At 43.8% G+C, this 27,212-nt stretch overlaps 1 long non-coding RNA gene across 1 annotated transcript in view; it reads left to right on the forward strand.

Annotated features, from left to right (window-relative positions):
- The first annotated feature begins 1,257 nt into the window (after nucleotides 1-1,257).
- The window catches only part of LOC125634589 (uncharacterized), a 144,970-nt gene continuing 119,015 nt past the window's right edge, over nucleotides 1,258-27,212 (forward strand). The window contains exons 1-3 of the long non-coding RNA XR_007355967.2: nucleotides 1,258-1,272; nucleotides 5,216-5,290; nucleotides 11,438-11,564. This is a non-coding gene — a long non-coding RNA (uncharacterized LOC125634589). The remainder of the gene's footprint in view (nucleotides 1,273-5,215; nucleotides 5,291-11,437; nucleotides 11,565-27,212) is intronic.

Raw genomic sequence — 27,212 nt, forward strand, 5'->3', positions numbered from 1 at the left:
TGTAAGGATAATCAAGGTGTATATGGGACTGTATATAAACCTACTGCAGTAGTAGCTGGAGAGATGTAGCCCATGACAGCAAGAACTCGGGACTGGACTGGAAGCAGTAGAGCCCTCCCACAGATCCAAAGGGACTTTAGGGACTCTCATCACCTAACGGGCCGATCTCTGGGTAGCTGTCACCTGATCACCCTCAGCCACCTGCGAAATTGAAACCAGCACCTGCAACCTGCCAGCATGAATGAGGTGTGTGTGTAATTGCATAAATAAGGCAAACAATAAATCAACTCTCAGTGCTGCTGTAGTTCGACCTTTTGTCTGTGGTTGTTTCTTGGCTGGTTCCAAGAATGGGCAAAATGCAATGATGGAGAATGCGGGCAGCAAAGGGTTAAAGTGAACTCAGGCAGCATCTGATCAATAGGCTTGGTGTTTCCGAAACCCGACTATCACACGGGTAGGCTAGCAGTTCCAGATAGTATTGGGCATTCCCTGTTTTGTTCCCCTGAATACCACAGTTGGTTGGTCGATGTACGCCGGGTAGTCTCTGCAGGAGGGGAAAAGAGGTCACCATGTTGATGTTTGGAAAGGACAAGAGTGAGAAGGGAAAGACAGAAAAACAGGAGTGGGGCATGGTCAGCCACCCCTCGCCCTTTTTGGCATGGCTGCAGAATTTAGGCACAGATCCCTGGAGTCCCGGGGTGATCTCGGGAGGAGGCATGATCCCAGCCCTGTAGAATAATTATGAGAAGTATTTAGTGTTGTATAAACCTGATAAGAGGACAGACCACCATGGGAGCATGGCTTCTATGGCAAACATGTTGGGTTTGGCAAGCCACTAAAACGGAGTGCACCAGGGAATGGAGGTGCTCCGCCCAAGACTTACCCGAGGCCCAGAGGGAGTACAACTTATGGAAAGCTTAGGCTCAGACAGCCTGAGCAACTGCCACCTCGGCTGCCATATCAGCAGTGAAATTGGAAGATAGGTTAGATCCCAGAAATTTCAGGAAGAATAAAGGGATCTAAAGGCACAAGTTAGCCTTCTTAAGGATTTGGTGGGGGGACCTGGCCCCCCATAAATGGAGTCTGGTGGATAAGGGAGGGGAGGAACTAAAATATTGCTTTTCTATCTCCCCTCTGTAGATCACTTGTAGGAGGCCTTCTGGGACTGACCATGACAGCATGGGACCTCTGGCTGTACCCAACACCTGATGAGAGAATGCCATGGTTTAAGATGACCACTGGTCAATGGATTTACCACCCTAAACTCAACAGGTCTCTCGTGTGTTGAAGTGCAAGATCCTATTTGAAACAACCAGAGGCTCCCTTCCTCCATTTCCAATGGCTTACACCCAGGGGAGACCCCTTGCCAATCCATGACCCATGTGATATGTTGGTCACACATTCTGGTAGTGACCCATGGATCCTTTGTAGTTTCTGATTAACCTGGTGGGAAAAACATCACACAGGCTGTGTGCCCTGTGTTCTCTGGTCAGAAACAGTATAGAATGTTACCATACAGCTGTGATTGCAGTACCCCAATGGGAGCAGGGATGACACCCTCATTACCCCTAGGTTAAATGGAATGTGTGTGTGTATGTATATATATATTACAACTCGTCAGGGAACCAGGGGCCGGGATCCTTTGTGGGGCACTCTGATGAAACCTTTAGAGAAGTAGAATCAGTTAACATAACCAATGCAATGTTGTATCCATGGAATCACTCCTGGATAGTGGCCAGCATGCCCCTCCCCACTTCCATCGCCACATGAGCAGCATGCCCATTGCTGAGGCCACTAGAGATCCTTAATGCCCCTCCCCATCTCCCTGGACACAGGGATAGGGAACAATTTTTGGATCACTTTCTCCTGCGGATCAGTGGGGATCCCCAGGAGGTCTTGGTAGCACCTTTGGTATTCTTCCTGCCTCAGTTAATGTGCCAGATCAATCCCGGATTTCCGGAACAGGTAGCGCTGTAGCCCCACATGACGCTTTAGTTCGATGCTCGTGATGCTCTGGTTCGACCTTTGTCTGTGGTTATTTCTTGGCTGGTTCCAAGAACAGACAACAAAGGGTACCCCAGTTCCAAGGGGAACCCATCAGACAAAGTAATGCACATTGAAAACATAACCCAATTATACTTACAAAGTGAGAGGGTCTAAATTAGTTGTTACCGCTCAAGAAAGAGTTTGGAGTCATTGTGGATAGTTCTTTGAATTCATCCGCTCAATGTGCAGCAGCAGTCAAAAAAAAATGCTAACAGACTATTAAGAACCATTAGAAAAGAGAGAAGGCAGAAAATATCACAATGCTGGTAAATAAATCCATGGTACATGGACCCTTAATTACTGTATGCAGTTCTGGTTGCCCCATCTCAAAAAAGATATATTAGAATTGGAAAAAATATAGACAAGGGCAAAAAAAATGATTAGGCATATAGAATAGCTTCCATCTGAGGAGAGATTAAAGAGACTGGGACTGTTCATTGGGGGGGGGGGAGGGATTGGCCTGCTAAACCCAGGGTTGTGAGTTCAATCCTTGAGGGGGCTATTTAGGGAGCTAGGGCAAAAATTGGGGTTTGGTCCTGCTTTGAGCAGGGGGTTGGACTAGATAACCTCCTGAGGTCCCTTCCAACCCTGATATTCTATGATTCATCTTAGAAAAGAGATGACTAAGGGAAGATAAGATAGAGGTCTATAAAATCATGAATGGTATGGAGAAAGTAAATAATGAAGTGTTATTTACCCCTTCACATAACACAAGAACCAGGGGTTACCCAACAAAATTAATAGGCAGAAGATTTAAAACAAACATAAGGAAGTACTTCTTCAATCTGTGGAACTTGTTGCCAGGGGATGCTGGGAAAACCAAAAGTATAACTTGGTTCAAAAATGAATTAGATAAGTTCATGGAGGATAGGTCCAGCAGTGTCTATTGGCCAAGATGGTCCAGGATACGACTCCATGTTCTGAGTGTCCCTAAACCTCTGATTGCCAGAAGCTGGAAGAGGACAACCATGGAAAGCTCACTTGACAATTGTCCTGTTATGTTCATTCCCTCTGAAGCATCTGGCATCAGCCACTGTCAGAAGACAGGATACTCAACTAGATGGACTATTGGTCTGAACCAGTGTGGCCATTCTTGTGTTCTCAGTGCTACATACATCTATCGGTGGCTATGAGGAAAAAATGAAACATTTCTTTTGAGGGTAACTGGTAACTAGAAATGCTAATTGGTTTTTATCATATAGGGATGCATGGTTACCAATTTGTTCTTTTTTCTATGCTAAAGAAAGAGCCAGAAGTAACATGTAAGTAGATTAAAAGCTAGAATATATGGCCATATACTAGTTATTAAGGTTAAGAGACAGCGGAGAGGGTTAAGAGGGGCACTCTCAACCGGAGTCCTCTGCAGCAAACAGGGAAAGATTAAGAATGAGCTCTCAAAACTGGATACTCTCATAAAAAAAAAAAAAAAAAACCCTTTCACACAAACTTCCTCATGGCTGGACTTTACAAAAATTAGACAAGCCTTTACAACACACACTTTGCTTCTCTACAAAAGAAAAAGGACACTAAACTATCTAAATTACTACATGTCACAAGGGGCCACAACAGTGGTTCCCTTAACCCACCCAGCAATATTGTTAATCTATCCAACTATACTCTTAGCCCAGCAGAAGAATCTGTCCTATCTTGCGGCCTCTCCTTCTGCCCCTCCACCCCCACGAACATGATACAGTTCTGTGGTGACCTAGAATCCTATTTTCGACATCTCTGACTCAAGGAATATTTCCAACACACCTCTGAACAACATACTAACCCACAGAGACCTTCCTACCAAGACAACAAAGAAAAGGATTCTGGGTGGACTCCTCCTGAAGGTCGAAACAACAGGCTGGACTTGTATATAGAGTGCTTCCGCCGACATGCACAGGCTGCAATTGTGGAAAAGCAGCATCACTTGCCCCATAACCTCAGCCGTGCAGAACACAATGCCATCCACAGCCTCAGAAACAACTCTGACATCATAATCAAAAAGGCTGACAAAGGAGGTGCCGTTGCCATCATGAATAGGTCAGAATATGAACAAGAGGCTGCTCAGCAGCTCTCCAACACCACTTTCTACAAGCTATTACCTTCTGATCCCACTGAGAGTTACCAAAAGAAACTACAGCATTTGCTCAAGAAACTCCCTGAAAAATCACAAGAACAAATCCGCACAGACACAACCCTGGACAGGCCCAACAAAGAAAATAACAGAATGCCACTAGCCATCACCTTCAGCCCCAAACTAAAACCTCTCCAACTCATCATCAAGGATCTACAACCTATCCTGAAGGACGACCCATCACTCTCACAGATCTTGGGACACAGGCCAGTCCTTGCTTACAGACAGCCCCCCAACCTGAAGCAAATACTCACCAGCAACCACACACCACACAACAGAACCACTAACCCAGGAACCTATCCTTGCAACAAAGCGCATTGCCAACTGTGTCCACATATCTATTCAGGGGACATCATCATAGGGCCTAATCACATCAGCCACACTATCAGAGGCTCGTTCACCTGTGCATCTACCGATGTGATATATGCCATCATGTGCCAGCAATGCCCCTCTGCCATGTACATTGGTCAAACTGGACAGTCTCTACGTAAAAGAATAAATGGACACAAATCAGACATCAAGAATTATAACATTCAAAAACCAGTCGGAGAACACTTCCATCTCTCTGGTCACTTGATTACAGACCTAAAAGTTGCACTTCTTCAACAAAAAAACTTCAAAACCAGACTCCAATGAGAGACTGCTGAATTGGAATTAATTTGCAAACTGGATACAATTAACTTAGGCTTGAATAAAGACTGGGAGTGGATGTGTCATTACACAAAGTAAAACTATTTCCCCATGTTTGTTCCCCACACCCCGCTGTTCCTCAGACGTTCTTGTCAACTGCTGGAAATGGCCCACCTTGATCATCACTACAAAAGGTTTCCCCGCCCCCCGCTGGTAATAGCTCACCTTAAGTGATCACTCTCATTACAGTGTGTATGGTAACACCCATTGTTTCATGTTCTCTGTGTATATAAATCTCCTCACTGTATTTTCCACTGAATGCATCCGATGAAGTGAGCTGTAGCTCAAGAAAGCTTATGTTTAAATTTGTTAGTCTCTAAGATGCCACAAGTACGCCTTTTCTTTTTGCGAATACAGACTAACACGGCTGCTACTTTGAAACCTTTGGATTCATTGTGACTCATTCAGGAAGTTTCTCAGCATGGACAACAGGTGAGCAACACCAAACTGGGCATATGTAGCCAGATAGTTCAGCTTCACAAGCCAATGTCCAGGGAGACAGACCCATTCCGTTCCCTCTTTCTTCTTGATCTCATCAGGAGCATCTAGTGCCACCTCATCTCTTTCCACCCAAGGAATGGGGGGAAAGGAGAAGGGCAAAGGCTTCCAGCACTTTCTTACCATCTGTTGCTCATCCAAGCAGAGTTTTCCGTTCATCTAGCTAGCTCCTTATACCATGCCCATTACCACGGTATGTCAGTACCTCAGACTACTTCTTAGTCGGGCTTTTCAGTTTAGAATGTTAGCAGTGGTTTATTGTTCACTTAATCATTTCTAGCACCACATACCATTGATCTTACAAGCGGTCACCCACATCGATGGATAATACTGCTATCTCTATTCAATGGGCATTTTTTCTCAAGAGCTTACAGGGATATTGTCTCCTCTGTGCAGTTTCATTTCTGCTGATTTACCAGACCTTTCATTTGCATTTGACTGTCCTTAGGATGATGTCTGGTTTGCTACTTTATCTAAGTGGGTTCTGAAATTGTGCAGCCTCAAAAAGACACGTGAGCAGTACTGGTAAAAAAAAAAAATCAATGACCTTTCTTTAGATTGTTACATGGTGAAGTGAAGACCTTCTAGGCTTCTAGCCTTTCAGTGGATTTGCCTTTTCTTCTCTTTAGACAAGCTTGACATCTAAAGATAGTCTTGAGAATATTAACAGGGGGGAATATTTGTAATTTTGGGTAGTTACTATATATTTTAACATCATTGCTCTCACTAGAGGAGCTCCACATTTACACTGATGTAGATAAGATCAGAATTTTGCCCCTGGTGGCATCTAATATTTACCCAACAAAGGCCACCCCAATCTTATTACCACTCTTTCTTCTGAAATGTTGAGTCTCAAAACAGTCCCATGCAACTTCTTTCCTCCGTATCAGAGAATTATAATAGTGACATCTAGCGGAGTATACATGTAGCTATAGAGGACAGGAAGGTTATGAAAGCTTAGGAAAAGATATGGCGGAGTAAAACCAAGGTTCTGGTAATAGTTGTGTAAGAGGATTAGTGTTTATAAATGTGACATGCATCCCCCTCACCCATCCCCCTAAACTGACCCCTTCACCGTAAAATAATATTAGTGTCTCAATTTATTCATGATATAAATGGAATAACTAAACTCCCCATAGGGACCAATCCTGTACTCATTAAAGTCAGTTGCAAAGCTCCCATTGACTTCAATGGAAGCTGAAACCAACCTCTGTCACTGCAAAAATCTCTGATTTACAGCACATTTTGTTCAAATAATAAGAAATTTCTCTTGCACTATAAACACAATGCTAGGATACAAGAGTGCTATTTGTCATAAATACATGCTGTCAAGAAAGGCATCTCCCCAACACAGAGAAACAGTAACAGCTGTGCTCAATCTTTCCTGGTATGTGTGGACAACCTATCCTTTGTCATGGAAAAATAATCGATGAGCAGAGAACTGCAGCCCCATAGACAACACTGAGCCAGCATGGTTGAGGACTCCAAGAACAAATGAAGTACTTGTTTCATCTAGATGTTGCCTCTATGGATTCTGTTATGTTAGTTTAGCTAAACAACTTTGACACCATGACCAGTGTACCTTACAGGCTGTGGGTCCTTCTGAGAAAGGAATGCTGCGTTTCAGTGGAGTGCTTCATGAGGCACAAAATATTCTTTTCTACAATCTCACATATTGTGCACAGTCAGCCTTTACAGTGCTCCTGTGATGAATTGGTTGATAAGGCGAAGTGGACTCTTTTTTTTTATATTTTGTTTGCTATCGAAGGGTCATTGGGATAAAAGTAATGCAAATGCTAATCTTTGCTCCAAATCATCAGGCATGCACCTAACTTAAGCATGTAAGTAGCCCTATTCCCTTGATTGGAGCTATTCACATGTTTGAAGTTAGTCAGATGCAAAAGTACTGAACTTGGACTTATTTAAGTCATTATGGGCCTGCTCCAAATCCCACTTAAGGGGCTTTGTATTGATTTCACTGGGCTTTGAATCAAGCCCAATATTCAGAGCGGTTGGGGGTTCAGATACTGGTAGCATAGCCCCATCCTTTCCAAAGGAGTACGATGAGCAGATTTGGTTGCAAGGTCATAAAGACAAGACTTTAAAAATGCTACAATAACTGTATATTATTACAGGAGGATTTTTACCTGTTCTAAACTGCAGTTCTGCTGCCTGGCTTGTATTGTTCACATATACTTGCTAATCCTCCTCTTGTATGTTGATAATACAAAAAGAATAATGGCAGCATAGAGAACCCTTGCTGTGGCTGATGATTTGAAATAAAACAAAACAACACCCAAGCTATTTTTCCTGCTACTGGAGAAATCCTGAGGTCCTCATTTAATTGTCTTTGCTGACCTATCAATCCACCATATTGATTTTCACATTAAAGCACAGTACAAACAAAGGGACAAATCTTGAATGTATGGGAGTTTTGCCTGAGCAAAGGGTGCTGGACTAGGCCCAAAATTAGATTCCTGGGGCATCCCTTTTACTTTCAGAGGGTTCCAACTGAAGTTTCAAACTATGTCATAGAAACTTGGAGAAATCTAAAGAATGTCTCATTTGTCAAGTCCAAAAGTGATAAAATCCTGTTAAACTTTGAGTGACATTGCGCTTACCAGTTCAGCTTAAATCAGTTTTGTTCACTTATAAAACTCTTCATGCTTAGCCGTTTGATTTTATTATTAGAGCAGCTCCACAGGGAAATATCTTCCCCATGTATTTAGATTAGTAAAAAAAAAAATTCAATATGATTAAGTATATATTGATTATCGAGCTTAGGACAATATTTTAAAACATACCATTCTTTTTCACTGCATATTCTAAGAAAGAAATCTGCATGCATTAATACTGGATTTCTCAAACCATAGTATAATCTTCTATACCAGAGATTCCCAAATGGTGGGGCGCACCCCCATAGAGCGGCTGGTACCCAGGCCAGCCCAGACGGGGTCGGGGGGCAGCACCACCCACCAGCTCCGCTCCTGGCCCCAGCTGCTGGCCCCACGCCTAGGGCCCCAGCTGCCAGACTTGGCCCTTTGCCGAGGATCCACTCCTTGCCCTGCTCCCATTCCATCCCACCCTGCCTCCAGCTGTGGCCCCAGCCTTGGCCCCCTTACCCCTCTCTGCATCCTACCTCCCAGAGCAGTGACCCCGCTCCTGGTCCCAGCTGGTGGGGGAGAGAGTGGACAGTGGTAACGGTGCAGGGGGGGAGGGGGTGCATGAGGTAAAAAGTTTGAGGACCACTGCTCTATACAGTCAAGTTGACTCAAGAATCAGTTTTAAGATTAGTCAGCATCTGGATACAAACATTCCAAACGCTAGGAAGGGTTATTCTGCATTCCATTCTGAATTTTATAGCTTGGACCCATCTCCATTTAAAATGAAAAATGTCCCTTTGATTCATTCAGCCTTCATCACCCACTTGTTAACATTTTAAACAAGCACTTCTGTGCTTTCTCCCATGCTCCTCTTCATGTTTGGAAAGAATTCTCCAAAAGCATTTGAAATGCTACCTTATTATCCTCCTCCAAATCCTTCCTTTAAAACTCTCCTTCACCACAATGCTTACAAAAAGGTTGACAATGCTTAGGCAGCTGGTGTACTAAGATCACTCCCTATTATGCTGAACAATTTTATCACATCCTTCTTTGTGCTTTCCCCATCTGTCTCCACATTTTGTCTCTTGTTTGCAATACAGGTGTAAGATTCTTTGGGACAAAGACCATTTTTTGTTCTGCATTTGTACAGTGCCTAGCACGATGGAGTCTGGTCCATGGCTGAGGTTCCTAGGTTCTACTGCAATACAAATTATCTATAATAATATCTAGAAAATCAAAGTCTTCCCTAACTACAAAGCTAAATTCCATAACATTCTATTTTGTGGTACTGCAGAGTTAAAAATACTATACACCTGAAAATGCAATGCAGTGAGGCTGATAGTAGAGTCATGAATACGAAGATCACAACTACATTTTGGAATCATGTCAAGTTCTTGGAAGATTTTCCCTATTCTCATTTTTCTCCGTTTTCACTTCTGCATAGAAGAGTGAGGCTATGTCTACACTACAGCAGTAAGTCGACTTACACTACGAAACTCCAACTACACGAACAACATAGCTGGAGTCAGTGTCCTGAGTTATCGCTGGGTCTACACCGTAGGGGGTCGACGGGAGAAGATCTCCCATCAACTTAGCTTACTCTTCTCTTCAGGGGTAGAGTACAGGGGTAAACTGGAGAGCGATCTGCTGTCGATTTGACAGGTCTTCACTAGACCTGCTAAATCGACCGCCGGTGGATCGATCTCAGAGTGTCAATCCGAGCTGTAGTGTAGACCTGCGAGTTATTAGGTAAAGAGTGAGACCCTGAGCCTGGCTCCAAAGAAAATACAAGTATAATGCAGACTTCTGATCAGCGAGCCATCCTTATTCAGCCATTTCCTTTCCAACCTCACTAGTAGATGAGAGTGAAATAATAAAATACATCTTTTTAAAAATATGTACATAAAGTTAATACAGCTCTTGCAATGAAAATCCTAATGTTTCTTTGCTTCTCTTTTGGCTCTTTAAAGTTGTGGCTATTTAATTTATATCAGTCTTGCAAATATTTGTGCTCCCGGGCAAGTAGCTTTTCTGAGCTCTTTTGGGCATTAGAAATACCATTAGTTCTCTCGGTGTCATAAATTTGGTATTGTAGTGTTGTTGAGGTTTTTACATTTTTTTTCTAAGTACCATCTGAGGGAAATTTGCTTAGAGTAAACTGTCACCTTAGTAATAGAGTTTTTGTCGTAATACACTATGTCCCTTCATCAACAAAAATATACATAAGTCAGTCTGTTTCTCTAGTTTGGTTTTTAAATGCAGTTAAAAACACTGATCAACATATTCTGATTCTTAAACTTTAAAATATTTGAGACCAAGAAGATGCCATCATTATGTAAACTATTTGATAGAAACTTCAGAGTGAGAAAACTTTGATTTACTTGGAGGAAATATCTTTCTAGCCAGCTAGCTTAAGAATTTCCAAGCTGTCTATCAACTTCATAAACCCAGGCCAATGATACCTATTACTCTTGCTTAATGGTTTGAATGTACTTTACAAAGTAGCAGAAATTGGGAAATGGAAATTGAAAAATGTTGATGTTATACCAGTTAGACCAGGGGTGAGCAAACATTTTGGCCTGAGGGCCACATCTGGGTGGGGAAATTCTATGCAGGCCCATGAATGTAAGGCTGGGGCAGGGGGTTGGGGTGCGGGAGGGAGTGTGGGGTGTGTGGGGGGTGCAGTGTGCAGGAAGGGGATCAGGGCAGGGGATTAGTGTGCAGGAGGGGTATGGGATGCAGCAGGGGGCTCAAGACAGGGTTGGGAGCTCAGGCAGGGGGTTGGGTGCAGGAGGGAGTGTGGAGTGTGGGATGGGGCTCAAGGCAGGGGGTTGGGGTGCAGCAGGAGGCTCAGGGCAGGGGGTTAGGGGGATCAGGGCAGAGGGTTGGGGGGTGGGATGCAGGAGGGGTTCAGGGTGGGGGTCTGGCCCGGTGCCGCTTACCTCCAGTGGCTCCAGGGTGGCAGCGGCACGCAGTGGGGCTAAGGCAGGCTCCTGGCCTGCCCTGGCCCTGCGCCACTGGTGGAAGTGGCCAGCATGTCCGTCAGTGGCTCCTGGGAGTGTGATAGGGTGGGACAGGTGGCTACGCTGTGTGCTGCCTTCGCGAGCGGGTACCACCCCCGAAGCTCCCAGTGGCTGCAGTTCCCCATTCCCGGACAATGGGAGCTGCGGGGCGTGGTGCCTGCAGGCAAGGCCAACGCACAGAGCTCTCTGCCCCCATGTCCCCCAGAGGCCTCAGGGATGTGGTGCTGGCCGCTTCCGGGAGTGGTGCTGGGCCAGGTCAGGCAGGAAACCTGCCTTAGCTCCGCTGCGCCACAGGGCTGGCAATCCTGCAGGCTGGATTGAAAGCCCTGACAGGCCGGATCCGGCCCGCAGGCCATAGTTTGCCCTCCCCTGAGTTAGGCAGCCATTTAAAAGAATATTGACTGTTTGTGGGAATGCTTACATTAATTTGATCAAATGTCATTTTCTTTTTTCAGAGCTATGCAAGCAAGCAGAAATCTTGTTCCTTTGATCAAATGCTTTTACAAAATACAAGCAAAGACTGATTAATAAGAGCAATCCATCCTGATGTCAGGAAATTGAGCAGAGCGTCTCAAAAAAGAGGTAAATCATCTCAGACTTGTCTTAGGATATATTATGCGGTGGTTGTCAGGAAAGTCAGCAGTTACCAAGATATCATACAATCACTGTGGTTCTTTAACCTGTTCTAAGCATAGACTATGGCACTTCAGAGGCTAATGGGCAAATGCTGACAGTTTTTGTGGCAATCACTCTGTGTGTACACTTTGTTTTTATTCAATCAGTAATAGCAATATAATACAATATAATGCAAGGAAGAAGTGGGCTGATTTAAATGAATTTGTATCAGAATATTTTCCACAACCAAACTAAGCAGATGTTTAGTACAGATGTTTGTAATGTCTCTCCACGGATTTTTAATAGTGACATGCAGTAAAAATGGAGATTGATGGCTATGGCTCTCAGGAGTGCTGCCTGGAAATGGCATCTGCATATGAATTTTATCATAAAAGATAAATCAAATAGAGAGATTCATATAAAATTAAAGTTACCAAAGGAACAAAATCATCATTGCATGGTCAATATTTGATGTGTTTTACCTTCCAGTCTGAAGTTTCAAACAATGTGAATTCAGTGTCCAGTAACCCATTGTTTCTAATAGAATCATAGAATCATAGAATATCAGGGTTGGAAGGGACCTCAGGAGGTCATCTAGTCCAACCCCCTGCTCGAAGCAGGACCAGTTCCCAGTTAAATCATCCCAGCCAGGGCTTTGTCAAGCCTGACCTTAAAAACCTCTAAGGAAGGAGATTCTACCACCTCCCTAGGTAACGCATTCCAGTGTTTCACCACCCTCTTAGTGAAAAAGTTTTTCCTAATATCCAATCTAAACCTCCCCCACTGCAACTTGAGACCATTACTCCTCGTTCTGTCATCTGCTACCATTGAGAACAGTCTAGAGCCATCCTCTTTGGAACCCCCTTTCAGGTAGTTGAAAGCAGCTATCAAATCCCCCCTCATTCTTCTCTTCTGCAGACTAAACAATCCCAGCTCCCTCAGCCTCTTCTCATAAGTCATGTGTTCTAGACCCCTAATCATTTTTGTTGCCCTTCGCTGGACTCTCTCCAATTTATCCACATCCTTCTTGTAGTGTGGGGCCCAAAACTGGACACAGTACTCCAGATGAGGCCTCACCAATGTCGAATAGAGGGGAACGATCACGTCCCTCGATCTGCTCACTATGCCCCTACTTCTACATCCCAAAATGCCATTGGCCTTCTTGGCAACAAGGGCACACTGCTGACTCATATCCAGCTTCTCGTCCACTGTCACCCCTAGGTCCTTTTCCGCAGAACTGCTGCCTAGCCATTCGGTCCCTAGTCTGTAGCTGTGCATTGGGTTCTTCCGTCCTAAGTGCAGGACCCTGCACTTATCCTTATTGAACCTCATCAGATTTCTTTTGGCCCAATCCTCCAATTTGTCTAGGTCCTTCTGTATCCTATCCCTCCCCTCCAGCGTATCTACCACTCCTCCCAGTTTAGTATCATCTGCAAATTTGCTGAGAGTGCAATCTACACCATCCTCCAGATCATTTATGAAGATACTGAACAAAACCGGCCCCAGGACCGACCCCTGGGGCACTCCACTTGACACCGGCTGCCAACTAGACATGGAGCCATTGATCACTACCCGTTGAGCCCGACAATCTAGCCAGCTTTCTACCCACCTTATAGTGCATTCATCCAGCCCATACTTCCTTAACTTGCTGACAAGAATACCGTGGGAGACCGGGTCAAAAGCTTTGCTAAAGTCAAGAAACAATACATCCACTGCTTTCCCTTCATCCACAGAACCAGTAATCTCATCATAGAAGGCGATTAGATTAGTCAGGCATGACCTTCCCTTGGTGAATCCATGCTGGCTGTTCCTGATCACTTTCCTCTCGTGCAAGTGCTTCAGGATTGATTCCTTGAGGACCTGCTCCATGATTTTTCCAGGGACTGAGGTGAGGCTGACTGGCCTGTAGTTCCCAGGATCCTCCTTCTTCCCTTTTTTAAAGATTGGCACTACATTAACCTTTTTCCAGTCATCCGGGACTTCCCCCGTTCGCCATGAGTTTTCAAAGATAATGGCCAATGGCTCTGCAATCACAGCCGCCAATTCCTTCAGCACTCTCGGATGCAACTCGTCCGGCCCCATGGACTTGTGCACGTCCAGCTTTTCTAAATAGTCCCTAACCACCTCTATCTCCACAGAGGGCTGGCCATCTCTTCCCCATTTTGTGATGCCCAGCGCAGCAGTCTGGGAGCTGACCTTGTTAGTGAAGACAGAGGCAAAAAAAGCATTGAGTACATTAGCTTTTTCCACATCCTCTGTCACTAGGTTGCCTCCCTCATTCAGTAAGGGGCCCACACTTTCCTTGGCTTTCTTCTTGTTGCCAACATACCTGAAGAAACCCTTCTTGTTACTCTTGACATCTCTTGCTAACTGCAGCTCCAGGTGCGATTTGGCCCTCCTGATATCATTCCTACATGCCCGAGCAATATTTTTATACTCTTCCCTGGTCATATGTCCAACCTTCCACTTCTTGTAAGATTCTTTTTTATGTTTAAGATCCGCTAGGATTTCACCATTAAGCCAAGCTGGTCGCCTGCCATATTTACTATTCTTTCGACTCATCGGGATGGTTTGTCCCTGTAACCTCAACAGGGATTCCTTGAAATACAGCCAGCTCTCCTGGACTCCTTTCCCCTTCAAGTTAGTCCCCCAGGGGATCCTGGCCATCCGTTCCCTGAGGGAGTCGAAGTCTGCTTTCCTGAAGTCCAGGGTCCGTATCCTGCTGCTTACCTTTCTTCCCTGCGTCAGCATCCTGAACTCAACCAACTCATGGTCACTGCCTCCCAGATTCCCATCCACTTTTGCTTCCCCCACTAATTCTACCCGGTTTGTGAGCAGCAGGTCAAGAAAAGTGCCCCCCCTAGTTGGCTTCTCTAGCACTTGCGCCAGGAAATTGTCCCCTACGCTTTCCAAAAACTTCCTGGATTGTCTATGCACTGCTGTATTGCTCTCCCAGCAGATATCAGGAAAATTAAAGTCACCCATGAGAATCAGGGCATGCGATCTAGTAGCTTCCGTGAGCTGCCAGAAGAAAGCCTCATCTACCTCATCCCCCTGGTCCGGTGGTCTATAGCAGACTCCCACCACTACATCACTCTTATTGCACACACTTCTAAACTTAATCCAGAGACACTCAGGTTTTTCTACAGTTTCGTACTGGAGCTCTGAGCAGTCATACTGCTCCCTTACATACAGTGCTACTCCCCCACCTTTTCTGCCCTGCCTGTCCTTCCTGAACAGTTTATAACCATCCATGACAGTACTCCAGTCATGTGAGTTATCCCACCAAGTCTCTGTTATTCCAATCACGTCATAGTTCCTTGACATCACCAGGACCTCCAGTTCTCCCTGCTTGTTTCCAAGGCTTTGTGCATTTGTATATAAGCACTTGAGATAACCTGTTGATCGCCCCTCATTCCCAGTATGAGGCAGGAGCCCTCCCCTCACAGACATTCCTGCCTGTGCTTCCTCCCGGTATCCCGCTTTCCCACTTACCTCAGGGCTTTGGTCTCCTTCCCCCGGTGAACCTAGTTTAAAGCCCTCCTCACTAGGTTAGCCAGGCTGCTGGCAAAGATGCTCTTCCCTCTCTTCGTAAGATGGAGCCCGTCTCTTCCCAGCACTCCTCCTTCATGGAACACCATCCCATGGTCAAAGAATCCAAAGCCTTCTCTCCGACACCACCATTCGTAGCCATTCGTTGACTTCGACGATTCGACGGTCCCTACCCAGGCCTTTTCCTTCCACGGAAAGGATGGACGAGAACACCACTTGCGCCTCCAACTCCTTTATCCTTCTTCCCAGAGCCACGTAGTCCACAGTGATCCGCTCAAGGTCATTCTTGGCAGTATCATTGGTGCCCACGTGGAGAAACAGGAAGGGGTAGCGATCCGAGGGCTTGATGAGTCTCGGCAGTCTCTCCGTCACATCGCGAATCTTAGCCCCTGGCAAGCAGCAGACTTCTCGGTTTTCCTGGTCAGGGCGGCAGATAGATGACTGAGTCCCCCGGAGGAGAGAGTCCCCGACCACCACCACCCTCCTTCTCCTCTTGGGAGTGGTGGTCGTGGAACCCCCAACCTCAGGACATCGCATCTCATGCCTTCCAACCAGCGGAGTCTTCTTCTGCTTTCTCGTCCCAGACATATCATCTGGTCCACTCTCCGCAACGGTACCTGTGGAGAGAACATGAAAGCAGTTAGTTACCTGTGTCTGTGTTACTGGAACCCGGACATTCCGCTTACCTCTTCTGGAGGTCACATGTTGCCAAGCTTCTTCACTGGCCTCTTGGCTCCTCTGTGCAACCTGTTCTATATCTTTAGAGCTTTGTGCCCCTAGAAGCATATCCTGAGTTTTGTCCAGAAAATCCTCAGTTTCTCATATGCAACGCAGGGTTGTTATCTTTTGCTCCAGACCTTCAATCTTCTCTTCCAATATGGAGACCAGCTTGCACTTTACACAATAGCAATCAGAAAAAAATAGCTTTCATGTCACCCAATGTTAATCTATTACTACAACTGCTTACACACTGTCATTGCTTTCTAAAGAGCAATATTGGAACTTAGAAGCACACATGCTGAACCTCAAACCTTCCCAGATTTAGCCTGGATTCAAGGTCTTATACATCCCACACTTGTAGGCCCCAGGATGTTTGAAAAACTACAAAATTTGCCAAATCCATTCCACTAGTCAAATCACTTCCTTCTCCAGACAAGTCCTTTGTCAAACTGGGGCCACAGATGCAAACACGCACATAATAAAATATTTGGCACTGTTAGTGGACTTCTTAACTATATCCTTCCTTCTTTTTATCTAACATACTGCATCTGAAATGCCTTAGTTTGTTATGTATGACATTTTATACCAATGTGATTTGATTTCTTGTGGAATAAAATTCATCCATATGTGCCTAAATTCAAACACATACTTAAGGGCCAGATTTTTAAAGTATATGCTAAAGTCCATCCCTGTTCAGCAAAGCATTTAAGGATATGCTCACATTGAGAGTTAACTTTTACTTTAGTATGGTGTCTTTTCTTTAGCTTCTTCATATTTATGTCTATATTTGTATGTGCAGATTACATATACCTCTTTTGTGTATATTTATTTTAAGAGAGTGGTAAAATGTAAGAAATAAAAATAGGAATAGCTAATGTGATTCTTTGGAATTTGTCATAAGGTACACATATTGATCAATCAGGTTAGGAGCCAAATTTGGCCCTTCTGAGCAAGCACAGGGTTCATAAGCTTTCTGTCTTGTCCAGTCTGTTCTTCATTTAGTGTTAGTTGTTTAACTACATGGAACACAGAGTGAGGTCCTTAGGATAAGGACCTCGGTCGACACTATCAAACTTAAATGGCTGACTTTAGGCATCCAGGATGATATTCAATTCTGCGGAGAGCACATGTACAAGAGCTAGGCACAGGATGGGAAAGATGACCTGGGACTGGAGATCTGGTTTCAATTCCCTACTGAGCCCCAGACTTCCCATGTATCCTTCAGCAAGTCAGTTAATCTCTCTGCCTCTTATTTGTAAAATGGGGATAACAACACTTCCCTACTTTGCTAGGGTATTATGTGTTCAGATACTATGATAATGGAAACATTAGATAGACGCAAACTTTCAAAATAAGGGTAAGTGCGTTTTAAGTGGAACTCATGTGGCCTCTCTAAACCAAAGTGTGATTTAGGGACTCAGTTTGACAATTCTGGTCCACTGATTGTCAGAAAAGAACAGCCAAATCAGAGGAGCTATAGTAAATGCTGCAATACACCACATGAAGAGATTTTAGATTAGGTTGGTTTACTAGTGAGCCAGAAGGTATCTCAATTCCCTGATCTTGTTAGGGGTTTCTTACTTTTGGGGGTCAGCCTCAGGTCATTTCTCAACAGCAAATTCATCTCCTGGTGTTCAGATTTAATGAAACGCTCAATCAGTTCTGTTTGAGTCCCTGCTGTTAACATGCAAATATTGCTCTATTTTATTTGTCTGATACAGGGGGGCCAGGCAGACTCAGAACAAGATATAATATAAGGTCAATGGCAGGCCACTTAAAACAGTGTTTTAAATACTAAACTGCCATGAATATTACTAAAATATTGGATAGATAATAAGCGTTTGGAAAGCAAGTATGCACCTTAAAATAATCTAGTTATTAATACATCCTATATGCAATAAAGGTGAAATCCCTCTCTGTGCAGACAGTCAACACAAAGGTGAGGCACAAGTTAAGATTCCCTTAAAACCTCAACATAGGGCTAAGAGTGGTATAGGCCTTGTCCTCACAAGGGGGTGAATTTCACCCTGACATAGTAAGCTGCTGCCTGCAGAATCATAACTGGTGAAGCGTGAAAACTCTGACTTTTAAATTTAATTTATTGTAAATGGTTCAGGCCCATAAGCCAACTGGTGAGCAATGGTGCAGTGTAAATATAAGAGGGGAAAGTACAGTATGGTTCCAGTGTATCCAAACGGTGATTTTGTGAGCCAAAGTTCACAAAGGAACACATACACAGACCAAGACAAGTACGCAGATATGGGAATTTAATTGTAAAACTGGGTGGCTTTAAAACTGGTGGTTGTTACATAGAAAACACTTATCATAACACTGACAATACATTAGCTACGCCGGGAACTTGGAGACTTTAATGATCCTGACTTTGATTCTAGCTGTTCTCTTTCATGATGATAATCCCTTTAACTAGGGCTGACCATGAGGTGCTGGGTTATTTTACACGCACTTTTCCTTATTTAAGGCCCAATCCAAGTGTAATTGAACTACAGGGGAGTCTTTCCACTGATTTTAATGGGAGTTGGATCAGGCCCTAGTACAGAGCCTCTCTGAAATGCTGGCTTTGTTTTCTCTCAAGCTACTGGGCTAACCTCTCTTCCAGTGTATACAGCTACACCCATTTGCACCCTTACCCAGTTAACCTATTCCTCCCTTCTCCAATATCTAGTGATTAGTTGATGTATTTTTTCCAGACTGAGTCCTACTATCAGTCACTGACATCTTGTTGGATTTAATATTTTTCTTTGCCCGTGCTGAACAAGAAAAATCAACATTCCATAGCATCAATCAAGCCCCACAGCTTTGTTATAGATGGCTGCATGTAACTGAGTCCCAGCATAAAAGATGTGTAACTAGTTCTATATTCAAACGATCACCAGCGTGCCACTCATGAATCAAAGTAGTGCTATCTCTCGCTATTTTATCATTTATGCATAGACAAAACTGCTGCTGCTTGAGAAACAGCTTTGATTACAGCAATCACAAATTTGTTTCTTTCAATATGAATTTCTACAGAGCACTTGAATTTACTTCAAAAAGATCCAAAATGAAACAAGGCAAATGGATTACAGGTGAAAATTCAAGCTGTTTCAATCACTGACCTATGGAGCACGGTAAATGAATTTGAATTTAGAAAGAATACTTTTATGAAGGCTTCAGAGTAACAGCTGTGTTAGTCTGTATTCGCAAAAAGAAAAGGAGTACTCTATGTACAAGTCCAGCCTGTTGTTTCGACCTTCAGGAGGAGTCCACCTAGAATCCTTCTTTTTGTAATGTTAGTAGGAAGGCCACTGTGGATTAGTATATTGTTCAGAGGTATTTTGGAAATATTCCTTGAGTCGGAGACGTCGAAAATAGGATTCTAGGTCACCACAGAACTGTATCATGTTCGTGGGGGTGGAGGGGCAGGAGAGGCCCCGAGATAGGATAGCTTCTTCTGCTGGGCTGAGAGTATAGTTGGATAGGTTAACAATATTGCTGGGTGGGTTGAGGGAACCATTGCTGTGGCCCCTTGTAGCATGTAGTAGTTTAGAAAGTTTAGTGTCCTTTTTCTTTTGTAGAGAAGCAAAATGTGCGTTGTAAATGGCTTGTCTAGTTTTAGTAAATTCCAGCCACGAGGAAGTTTGTGTGGAGGGTTGTTTTTTTATGAGAGTATCCAGTTCTGAGAGCTCATTCTTAATCTTTCCCTGTTTGCTGTACAGGTTGTTGATCAGGTGATTCCGCAGTTTCTTTGAGAGCCATTTACAATGCACACTTTTCTTCTCCACAAAAGAAAAAAAATACAGTTCTGTATTGACCTAGAATCCTATTTTCGACGTCTCTGACTCAAGGAATATTGATATTCAATATTCAAAATATCTCTGAACAACATACTAATCCACAGAGGCCTCCCTACCAACATTACAAAAAGAAAGATTCTAGGTGGACTCCTCCTGAAGGTCGAAACAACAGGCTGGACTTGTACATAGAGTGGTTCCGCCGACGTGCATGGGCTGAAATTGTGGAAAAGCAGCATCACTTGCCCCATAACCTCAGCCGTGCAGAACACAATGCCATCCACAGCCTCAGAAACAACTCTGACATCATAATCAAAAAGGCTGACAAAGGAGGTGCTGTCGTCATCATGAATAGGTCGGAATATGAACAAGAGGCTGCTCGGCAGCTCTCCAACACCACTTTCTACAAGCCATTACCCTATGATCCCACTGAGAGTTACCAAAAGCAACTACAGCATTTGCTCAAGAAACTTCCTGAAAAAGCACAAGATCAAATCCGCAAAGACACACCCCTGGAACCCCGACCTGGGATATTCTATCTACTACCTAAGATCCATAAACCTGGAAATCCTGGGCACCCCATCATCTCAGGCATTGGCACCCTGACAGCAGGATTATCTGGCTATGTAGACTCCCTCCTCAGGCCCTACGCTACCAGCACTCCCAGCTACCTTCGAGACACCACTGACTTCCTGAGGAAACTTCAATCCATCAGTGATCTTCCTGATAACACCATCCTGGCCACTATGGATGTAGAAGCCCTCTACACCAACATTCCACACAAAGATGGACTACAAGCCGTCAAGAACACTATCCCCGATAATGTCACGGCTAACCTGGTGGCTGAACTTTGGGACTTTGTCCTTACCCATAACCATTTTACATTTGGGGACAACGTATACCTTCAGATCACCAGCACTGCTATGGGTACCCGCATGGCCCCACAGTATGCCAACATTTTTATGGCTGACTTAGAACAACGCTTCCTCAGCTCTCGTCCCCTAAAGCCCCTGCTCTACTTGCGCTATATTGATGACATCTTCATCATCTGGACCCATGGAAAAGAAGCCCTTGAGGAATTCCACCATGATTTCAACAATTTCCATCCCACCATCAACCTCAGCCTGGTCCAGTCCACACAAGAGATCCACTTCCTGGACACTACAATGCTAATAAACAATGGTCACATAAACACCACCCTATACCGGAAACCTACTGACCACTATTCCTACCTACATGCCTCCAGCTTTCACCCTGACCACACCACATGATCCATCGTCTACAGCCAAGCTCTGCGATACAACCGCATTTGCTCCAACCCCTCAGACAGAGACAAACACCTACAAGATCTCTATCAAGCATTCTTACAACTACAATACCCACCTGCAGAAGTGAAGAAACAGATTGAAAGAGCCAGAAGAGTTCCCAGAAGTCACCTATTACAGGACAGGCCTAACAAAGAAAATAACAGAACGCCACTAGCCGTCACCTTCAGCCCCCAACTAAAACCCCTCGAACGCATTATTAAGGATCTACAACCTATCCTGAAGGATGACCCAACACTCTCACAAATCTTGGGAGACAGGCCAGTCCTTGCCTACAGACAGCCCCCCAACCTGAAGCAAATACTCACCAACAACCACATACCACACAACAGAACCACTAACCCAGGAACCTATCCTTGCAACAAAGCCCGTTGCCAACTGTGCCCACATATCTATTCAGGGGACACCATCACAGGGCCTAATAACATCAGCCACACTATCAGAGGCTCGTTCACCTGCACATCCACCAATGTGATATATGCCATCATGTGCCAATAATGCCCCTCTGCCATGTACATTGGTCAAACTGGACAGTCTCTATGTAAAAGAATAAATGGACACAAATCAGATGTCAAGAATTATAACATTCATAAACCTGTCGGAGAACACTTCAATCTCTCTAGTCACGCAATTACAGACATGAAGGTCGCTATCTTAGAACAAAAAAACTTCAAATCCAGACTCCAGCGAGAAACTGCTGAATTGGAATTCATTTGCAAATTGGATACTATTAATTTAGGCTTAAATAGAGACTGGGAGTGGCTAAGTCATTATGCAAGGTAGCCTGTTTCCCCTTGTTTTTTCCTACCTTCCCCCCCGATGTTCTGGTTAAACTTGGATTTGTGCTGGAAATGGCCCACCTTGATTATCATGCACATTGTAAAGAGAGTGGTCACTTTGGATGGGCTATTACCAGCAGGAGAGTGAGTTTGTGTGGGGGTGGGGCGGAGGGTGAGAAAACCTGGATTTGTGCTGGAAATGGCCCAACTTGATTATCATATACATTGTAAGGAGAGTGATCACTTTAGATAAGCTATTTCCAGCAGAAGAGTGGGGTGGGAGGAGGTATTGTTTCATGGTCTCTGTGTATATAATGTCTTCTGCAGTTTCCACAGTATGCATCCGATGAAGTGAGCTGTAGCTCACGAAAGCTTATGCTCAAATAAATTGGTTAGTCTCTAAGGTGCCACAAGTACTCCTTTTCTTTTTACTTTTATGAAAACTTCTTGTGTTCAGGTGCCTTATTTACATATCAATAAATGTGTATTTGAATTCTGCAAGCCAATTTATACATTTCATTGTGAATATTCAGAAGACTTTTCTAAATAACAGAATGAAATGTAATTTAATTTAGAAAAACACTTTATTCTTAATCCCTGACATTTGGGTGATTATTCCAATGTAATCAGCGTCATTTTCATAAACTATTAACCTGGTCTTTTTGGTTTAATTAATATTGCTGAGTATGAGAAAAGATGGAGCAATGGAGACAGTAATTTATAATTGGATGGGGAAACACACTGGAAAGTATACTTTAGGAAATAATCCTGTCCTGATGTAGTAGTAGGAGGGACTAAAAGGTGACTTTGAAGTCTAGTTTCTAGGACTCTGTGATAAAAGAAAACATTTTAACTGATCCTCTGTAGAATGAATCAGAGAATCCTAGAATATCAGGGTTGGAAGGGACCTCAGGAGGTCATCCAGTCCAAACCCCTGCTCAAAGCAGGACCAATCCCAAACTAAAGCATCCCAGCCAGAGCTTTGTCAAGCCTGACCTTAAAAACTTCTAAGGAAGGAGATTCCACCACCTCCCTAGGTAATGCATTCCAGTGTTTCACCACCCTCCTAGTGAAAAAGCTCTTCCTAATATCCAACCTAAACCTCCCCCACTGCAACTTGAGACCATTACTTCTCGTTCTGTCATCTACTACCACTGAGAACAGTCTAGATCCATCCTCTTTCGAACCCCCTTTCAGGTAGTTGAAAGCAGCTATCAAATCCACCCTCATTCTTCTCTTCCGCAGACTAAACAATCCCAGCTCCCTCAGCCTCTCCTCATAAGTCATGTGTTCCAGACCCCTAATCATTTTTGTTGCCCTCTGCTGGACGCTTTCCAATTTTTCCACATCCTTCTTGTAGTGTGGGGCCCAAAACTGGACACAGTACTCCAGATGAGGCCTCACCAATGTCGAATAGAGAGGAACGATCATGTCCCTCGATCTGCTGGCAATGCCCCTACTTATACATCCCAAAATGCCATTGGCCTTCTTGGAAACAAGGGCACACTGTTGACTCATATCCAGCTTCTCATTCACTGTCACCCCTAGGTCCTTTTCTGCAGAACTGCTGCCTAACCATTCAGTCCCTAGTCTGTAGCGGTGCATGGGATTCTTCCGTCCTAAGTGCAGGACTCTGCACTTGTCCTTGTTGAACCTCACCATATTTCTTTTGGCCCAATCCTCCAATTTGTCTAGGTCCCTCTGTATCCTATCCCTATCCTCCAGCGTATCTACCTCTCCTCCCAGTTTAGTGTCATCTGCAAACTTGCTGAGGGTGCAATCCACACCATCCTCCAGATCATTAATGAAGATATTGAACAAAACCGGCCCCAGGACCGACCCTTGGGGCACTCCACTTGATACTGGCTGCCAACTAGACATGGAGCCATTGATCACTACCCGTTGAGCCCGACAATCTAGCCATCTTTCTATCCACCTTATAGTCCATTCACCCAGCCCATACTTCTTTAACTTGCTGGCAAGAACACCGTGGGAGACCGTGTCAAAAGCTTTGCTAAAGTCAAGGAACAACACGTCCACTGCTTTCCCTTCATCCACAGAACCAGTAATCTCATCATAGAAGACAATTAGATTATTCAGGCATGACTTGCCCTTGGTGAATCCATGCTGACTGTTCCTGATCACTTTCCTCTCCTCTAAGTGCTTCAGAATTGATTCCTTGAGGACCTGCTCCATGATTTTTCCAGGGACTGAAGTGAGGCTGACTGGCCTGTAGTTCCCAGGATCCTCCTTCTTCCCTTTTTTAAAGATGGGCACTACATTAGCCTTTTTACAGTCGTCCGGGACTTCCCCCAATCGCCATGAGTTTTCAAAGATAATGGCCAATGGCTCTGCAATCACACCCGCCAACTCCTTTAGCACTCTTGGATGCAATGCATCTGGCCCCATGGACTTGTGCACGTCCAGCTTTTCGAAATAGTCCCGAACCACTTCTTTTTCTCCACAGAGGGCTGTTCACCTCCTCCCCATGCTGTGCTGCCCAGTGCAGTAGTCTGGGAGCTGACCTTCTTTGTGAAGACAGAGGCAAAAAAAGCATTGAGTACATTAGCTTTTTCCACATCCTCTGTCACTAGGTTGCCTCCCTCATTCAGTAAGGGGCCCACACTATCCTTGACTTTCTTCTTCTTGCTAACATACCTGAAGAAACCCTTGTTGTTACTCTTAACATCTCTTGCTAGCTGCAACTCCAGGTGTGATTTGGCCTTCCTGATTTCACTCCTGCATGCCTGAGCAATATTTTTATACTCTTCCCTGGTCATTTGTCCAATCTTCCACTTCTTGTAAGCTTCTTTTTTGTGTTTAAGATCAGCAAGGATTTTACTGTTAAGCCAAGCTGGTTGCCTGCCATATTTACTATTCTTTCTACACATGGGGATGGTTTGTCCCTATAACCTCAATAAGGATTCTTTAAAATACAGTCAGCTCTCCTGGACTCCTTTCCCTCTCATGTTATTCTCCCACGGCATCCTGCCCATCAGTTCCCTGAAGTTGTCAAAGTCTGCTTTTCTGAAGTCCAGGGTCCGTATTCTGCCGCTTTCCTTTCTTCCTTGTGTCAGGATCCTGAACTCGACCATCTCATGGTCACTGCCTCCCAGGTTCCCATCCACTTTTGCTTCCCCTACTAATTCTTCCTGGTTTGTGAGCAGCAAATCTACTCAGTTTGTGGGTAGTGTACAAGTGTTCCACTTACATTAATTCCATTTTAATTTCAGTCCAAGATTTCAAATGAAACTCTGGTACATTATAAAGAGCCCTATGAGGGGATTCACGAAGGGCCTGATGCAAAGCCCACTGAAATCAATGGGTGTCCTTCCATTGACTTCAGTGGCCATTGGATCAGATCCCAAGAGCATCAGTTGGACACCATCACTTATTTTCAGGAAGGATGCTTGATAAAGCGCAAGTTCTTTCAAACCTCTCTAGTGAATTTACATGCTATGTGGAAACTTACATAAAAATATTAACTCAGCATGAAGCTCAAAGTATTGATTTATGAAAACCCAAAGTAAAAAGGCACACTGTTCAAAAATGAAATGTCTGTGCTAAGTTGTATCTGCTGTAGAAGTAAAAAAGGATGAAGGGATGAATCAGCTAAATTCAATCAATTTTGTTTATGCTAGCATGACTTCCACAGAGTGACATGACTTGCTTTCACTGACCCAAATGCATGCAAGCATATCAGTAATGCACGAAGGAGCTCATGGTAATCTTTTCAATGTCTCTGGAGTCTGAAACACTTTGTTCGTTAGGATGCCTTCCACTGAGGGATTTTTGAATAGATTATTTTACAATCATCTTGTCCATTTTAGTCAACTTCAGGTTTGGAAAATAGAGCAAAGTTGTCTATTGATCTCTAAACAAAGTTTACCATTATTTCTTTAATTAGTGTGCAAGGAAAAGAATTTAAATATGATGTACAGTAGTCATGTTGGAGAGGTTATTCTGATTCTTTGCACACCATGATGTTGGGTTCTTGCATGACTTGTCAAGTGCATACATTATTCTGCCTTTCAGATATTCAAATTATGTAGGCATGATATTGCATTGAGACTGGATTTCAGCAGACTTTAGCATAGGCTATAACAACCAATATTTGGATTAATTCATTTTCTTATGATCATGAATCATGAATATTTTATATGGAAAAATACTATGGTTCATATACATAGTAGGACATAGCTTTAAATGTTACACATGTGCAACATTTAATATATTAAAGGTATCAATTAATATTTCATATTCACGTATGAAATCATACGTTCACTGAGGAGTCTAATATGTAATACATATGGGCCAAACTAAAGAATGAAAGAATATATGAATCCCTTAATTGTGATTTAAGATATTGAAGAGTTGCAAAATGGACCAAGAGGGAATCTCTCTTTTCTATCCAGAACTTTAAATATTTAAAGGCAAAGAGTCTTGAAAATGGTACATGCAAGGAAGACTAGACTGCTTCTCCTAGTAATAGCAATTTGCAGTAAGAACACACAGACATGCAGGTGATGACAAATGACATCTAGCTCTGAAGCTGCTGCCAGATGAAGTGTGTGTAACAAATATCTTAGATAATCATGTTTGCTACAGATGGTTTGCTGCTTAAAATTATTTTGATGAGATACTTAATTATTCCTGTATTCAATGCAACACATTTCTGGCATCAGCAGAACCACCAGCGCTGCTTCCTCAAAACAGCTAGGTTTACCTGGCAGTTCTCTCCTCCAAGTGCAGGTCTATTCTTAATTTAGGATCATAGGCTTTTTTATTTTATTTTATTTTATTTTATTTTTTTTGAAAGGATCATAGGCTTCAAGTGTTCTTAGCATGTCTTGGAGGGCTCCTCTGTCACTACCCAATGAACCTCACTGCCTGTCCAGTTTAGATGGTTTCACAGTCATAAACACACACCGGGCTGTTTATCTTTCATCAAGGTGTATATTTATTCCCCTCTTACGTAGTGCAATGCAGGCTTACAGCAAAGGTAGGCTTCCCTGCAGCCCTCACTTCCCAGCCCAGGCTCATCCTCTGAGCTATCCCTTGCTTCCTGTTTCCTCTCCTTATATTCTCCCAATGACCTTGTTAGCGCAGTGATTGTCAGCCAGGTGCTCACATTCCTCCAACAGAAAGTGTTTAATTGTGTATAATTGCCCTCAGCAATGTCAGTGATCAGGGTGCTACTGAGAGTGCCCCATCACAGCTGGTACTACACAACTAGAACTGACAGACATGTGCTGATGTGGCAGTTGACAGTTAACTCCCATTCTTTCTAAGAGATCTTGGAAAGCACCAGTAGACAGCTACCAGTCAGATAACTTAAAAAACAGTAATAAGAACATGTCAGGCAGTGTGATGAGTTATCGATAGATATACCCCTACAGACCATTAATTGCTATTTTATTTAATGATGAATTCATGATGTGATTACAT

Source organism: Caretta caretta, chromosome 3 (genome assembly GCF_965140235.1).
Source record: "Caretta caretta isolate rCarCar2 chromosome 3, rCarCar1.hap1, whole genome shotgun sequence".
In the NCBI taxonomy this organism is placed as follows: domain Eukaryota; kingdom Metazoa; phylum Chordata; order Testudines; family Cheloniidae; genus Caretta; species Caretta caretta.